The sequence below is a fragment of the Orcinus orca genome, chromosome 5 (genome assembly GCF_937001465.1).
Source record: "Orcinus orca chromosome 5, mOrcOrc1.1, whole genome shotgun sequence".
NCBI lineage: Eukaryota > Metazoa > Chordata > Mammalia > Artiodactyla > Delphinidae > Orcinus > Orcinus orca.
This window is the reverse complement of record NC_064563.1, coordinates 146,252,129-146,257,269: the sequence shown is the minus strand read 5'-3', so window position 1 is coordinate 146,257,269 and position 5,141 is coordinate 146,252,129. Positions and strand designations below refer to the sequence as shown.

General features: G+C 51.7%; 1 non-coding gene across 1 annotated transcript; it reads left to right on the top strand.

Moving 5' to 3' along the window:
* Positions 1-4,607: 4,607 nt before the first annotated feature.
* Positions 4,608-4,714, top strand: LOC117199338 (U6 spliceosomal RNA). Its single transcript, XR_004480565.1, has one exon. It is a non-coding gene; the product is annotated as a U6 spliceosomal RNA (small nuclear RNA).
* The last annotated feature ends 427 nt before the right edge of the window (positions 4,715-5,141 follow it).

Sequence of the window (5,141 nt, the reverse complement as noted above, 5' to 3'; positions counted from 1 at the left end):
GAGGTGATTGGGGACCCAGCAACCCGGGGGAGTGTGGGAGCCTGGCGTGGATCCTGGAACAGGAAGAGGACGTCAGTAGGACACTTATTAAACACGGGAGGTACCTGGCCTGGTGTGTGTTTATGGGAATGGACTGGCAGAGGCGGGGCAGTTGATAAGGAGGAGAGAGGGGAGGGCCGCAGGAGGGAGTCCACAGGAAGGGGAGCCGGGTGGGACCAGTGGCTGCCTGTCCTGCCTTTGTGGAGTTGGTTGCATTTTGGGGTGGGGGTTAATTTACACACGGAAAGACGGAGCGCTCCGTGATGCTGTTGGGTGGGCACTGACAGACATGCACACCACACACCATCATTCAAACCAAGCTGAGGGCTTCCATCCCTGGAGACTTTCCTTGGGCCCCTGACCCCAGTACCTCCCCAGGACCATGCTTGGACCAGGGCAAGTGGAACCCCATGCCTCAGGCGTAGGTTGGCGGGTTCGGCAAATAAAAGTGGTTTGGGAACCCTCCCCAGGGCCCCACACCTTGAAGTGCCTTCCTCTGAATTGTCCAAGTACTTCTCATGCTTGGGAATGGCCGATCCCCATCTTTCCCTTTTGGGGTACTTCGTGATCCTCTATACTCTACCTCCTGGGATTGACCAGTGCATCCCTCGCTCATGGGCTGCAGCCGTGTGTGTGTGTGTGTGTGTGTGTGTGCTGCAGCCGTGTGTGTGTGTGTGTGTGTGTGTGTGTGTGTGTGTGTGTGTGTGTGTGTGTGTCTGTCTGCCTGCGTGTCTGCATGCCCAACTTCTGCTTGCCCTTCCATGTTCCACTGCTCAGGTAAAGCACCCAAGGGCAGCAAGATGGTGGGGGGCCTCCTTTGCCCTGTGTGCCCCCCCTGGCTGTCAGCAGGCAGTCCTGGGAGTGGCCACACCCATCTCCCCTGAGGGCCGTGAGACCCTTGCTCCCATACCTTTATCCTTTCTGGTCTCCAATCCAGGCAATTATGTCAGGCTCACCCTGTGGGAAAAGTCATGGACCTTCCTTGTGCAAATGGGCCATCTCTTCTGGCTCCACCCTGGCCCCTCTCCTGGCCTCCCACTGGTGGCAGTGTGGAGGGCATGGGTGTGGCAACATTGAGAGAGTTCTGGGAGTGTAGCGATCACAGCTGGGGAGGCCGGTTGGAGACAAGACTGGAAGGCACCTTGTCCTACATGAAATTTCCAACAGTAAATCCAGTACGGCCAGAAAAGGAACTGTCGTTCACATTTGCATTTGCGGTCACCATTAACCACACGTTTGAAAGCCATTGGAAACCGCTATTCACGGCAGCAAGATGCGTGGTACAGCAACCCAAGTGCTGGGGGAACCAGCATGAAATAAGTGGTCTTAGGGAACTGGGCAGCAGGAAGACCTAGATTGTTTCCATGAAAACAGGTTCCCAAGGGCCACTGCACTGTGAGTAATGAGGGCACTGATCCCATTCACGGGGGCTCCACCCTCATGACCTCATCACCCCAAAGGCCCCACCTCCTAACACCATCACATCAGGCATTAAGATGTCAGTGTATGGGACTTGACTGGTGGTGCAGTGGTTAAGAATCAGCCTGCCAATACAGGGGACACAGGTTTGATCCCTGGTCTGGGAAGATCCCACAGGCCGCAGAGCAACTAAGTCCATATGCCAGAGCTACTGAGCCTGCACTCTAGAGCCTGCATGCCACGACTACTGAGCCCATATGCCACAACTATTGAAGCCCACGCACCTGGAGCCCATGCACCTAGAGCCTGTGCTCCACAACAAGAGAAGCCTGTGCACCGCAATGAAGAGTAGCCCTCGCTCACCGCAACTAGAGAAAGCCCGTGCACATCAACAAAGACCCAACGCAGCCAAAAATAAATAAATAATTTATAAGAAGAAAGATGTCCACATATGAATTGTGGGGAGACAGTCTGTAGCAGAGGCTTAGACGAGGTAACCAGTGTCTCACCCATTCAGGGAGGGCAAGAGGAATGCCCACTTGCTAGAGTCGCGAAAATTACATGTAGAAGAAACTACATATGTTCATCTGTGTCTTGCTTAGAACAGGGCTTGGCACATAATAAGCTCTTAATAAATGTTAGCTCATTAGATATAGACTAAGAAATATGTGTGTTGTATATATTGCTATATGTAAAATTGAAAACTGGAGAAAACTATATTAAATCACGGAAAAAATAATCACTGAGCTCCCACTGTGTGCCAGCGCTGAGGATACAAAGCTGGCCAGTGGTACAAGCTTTTGGATCGTTATTGCAATTCTAAGCCCGTTCTTAATCTACGTGTATTGAGGGAAGGGAAGTATAGGTCATAGGAAGTTGTCAAGAGGTGCCGCAGACCTGCAGCAATGGATTCCCCTATGGACAGACGGTCCTGCCTCTTTCTCTGACCTTCTCTTACTGAGTGTCAGGCTGGGGAGCCAGGTGGGGGGATGCCCATGTAACCGGAGGTAACCTGCAGTGGGGGAGGGTGGTGATGTGGAGCTCAGATGTCATTTGATTGAGACTGTGCAGCAGTCTGGAATGCGTTCTCACGCGAGGGCTGCAAGTCTGGTCTACACCTGTTGTAAAGTGTGTCATGCCCATATGATTTGTGTCTGAGTCAGCCACCTGAGCCCTCGGGACTTCCCATGTCCGTGCGCCAGCTGCCTGTCCCCTCTAATTGCAGAGCCAGCGGGCATCCACGGATGTCCCTCCCAGACCCCACTGGGGCAGCGAGGTTTGCTCTCAGTGCCGCAGCGGGTGTCTGCCAGGAGTGCTGTGCTGGGATTCGGCACTGCACACTGGGCCAGATGCCCTGCTCTTTGCTTCTGGTCCAGAACAAACAGCCTGTGCCCGTTGAATCCTGCTCCCCAGCCCTTTCTATTTTTACCTTTTAACCCGAAAATGTAAGTTGGCCCGTCTGTTGCAGCACACGCCAAGCTTGATTTCTCATTGTCCCGACCACATGTGTAGTCCACTCCCACGTCAGGAGACAGGGCGCCAGCAGCAGGAGAAGCCCCTCTCCCCTCGAGTCTTCTTGGGCTCACTCCCCTCCACTCCCCTGTAACCACAACCCTGATTTCTGACATCATATATTGTTTTGTCTTTTTTGAACTTGACGTGCATGGAATCCTTTATTATGTTCTCCATTGTGTCCGGCTTTTTCATTTTGCATCACGGCGTGCGATTCATCACGTTGTTGGGAGGATGCCTTGCCTCACAGCTGTGCTGGCTGGAGCATTGGGCCACTGCATCTGAGCCGCTGCGACTGTCCTTGTGTGTGCCCTGCCTGATGCCTGCCTACGCATGTCCTTCCTGGTGTGAGTGTGGTCACAGCACAACTGGAGGACTGATTGGATGGATGGAGACCCGGGATTACATTTTCAGGTTTAAAGGTTTGGGAACTCCTATTTAGTTCCTAGGTTTTACCTAATGTTGGGCAGGTCTGGCTTGTCCCCTGGCAGGCACAGGGCACACCTATCCGTGGGACCACAGCAGGCTGGGGCAATCAGCTGTGAGCAGTCACTCTTGATTTTGAAAATGGTTTCCCCTCTGAGATCTTCAGATTTGGTGGAGAGCAAGCCTGAGGACTCTGAGGGCTGTTTCCATGGAGATGGGAAGAAAATGATATCCTGAGTGCTGACCTGCTGACTTGCTGACCACCACGGGAGGTGCTCTCATGGGCCATTTTGCTGAATTTTCACAGCAGTTACTTTTATCACCCTTTCTGGGTCAGGAGCCTGAGACTTGGGACGCGGCCAGGGTTACACGGCTGCCAGCGCCAGAGCCAGGGGTTGCACTGGTTTTTCTGGCTTCAAAGTCCAGCCTCTCCCATGTGCAGTTGTTGTCTCCTTGAGACAAGACACAGTTTTCTTCGTCTTTATGTCCCTGAGCCTCATCTCTCCCCCATGCAGGAGGCACCAGAGTTATGTGGGAGGATTCTGGGAAGACGGCAGAGTAGGAAGCGGCAGAATCTGTCTCCCCACCTGGACCATTGCACTGGCAGCATCTGAATGGTGGAACTGTTCTCGCAATCTGGAGTCTGTTGAAGCCTTGCAACTTCAAGGGGGAAGGGCTGGGTTGTAAATTGCGGTTAATTTTGGTAAAAGTCAGCTCTTGCACAGTAGTGGCTACTCAGCCCCCATCACCAGCCCAGGGCAGGCAGCTGCGCCCTCGCAGCCCCCTGCATAGATTGTGAGAGTTAGGGTGGGAAACAGGACTCTGCCCCCAAATACAGGGGACTGTGATCTGACGGCAGGCTGCTGCTTCCGATCCCAGAGGGGCCCACGGGCGCGGGGGTAGCCATAGTTGTACCTCCCCCATCGCTGCCAGGCCCTCCCCCTCAGGCCGACGCGACCGCCGGAGCACTTAAAGGGCTGGCATCTTTTTTTTTATCCTTCGTTTTTTGCTTTTTCCTCTTTTGGAGCCAGACATTAAAGATTAGAACATCCCAAAACAACTGCATATATGGGGGAAAACTAGAAAGTGACTGTATATACCCAGGGAAAGGCTCAGAAAAGACCTGAGAAGACTAAATTTACACCTCAGGCACAGGAGACAGCCTACAGCAGTTAAACACACACACGCGCACACACACACACACACACAGAGTGCCTTCTTCGGCAGCACATATACTAAAATTGGAATGGTACAGAGAAGATTAGCATGGCCCCTGAGCAAGGATGACATGCAAATTCGTGAAGCGTTCCATATTTTTAGAGGGGATATATGTATACGTGTGGTATAGCATAAAGTAACACAACATTGTAAAGAAACTGTACTCCAAAAAAAACCCCAGCAACAACAATAAACAAATCAACAACAAAACCCAGCAAACACGGGGAAAGAGGGAAGAATCTGCTTTTCAGAGCTACCACGTTATTAGATCCAAATGTCCAGTTTTCAACAAAAAATTACAAGGCATTCAAAGAAACAGGGACACAGGGTCCATTCAAAGGAAAAAAAAAATCAACAGGAACTGTCTCTGAGAGACCTGAGGGCAGATCTACTAAACAAAGACTTTAAAGCAACTGCCTTAAAGATGGCTCAAAGGACTAGAGGAGGATCTGGAGAGAGGCAAGAAAATGATATGCAAACAAAATGGAAATATCAATAAATAGACCTAAATCGAGACCAATAAAGAA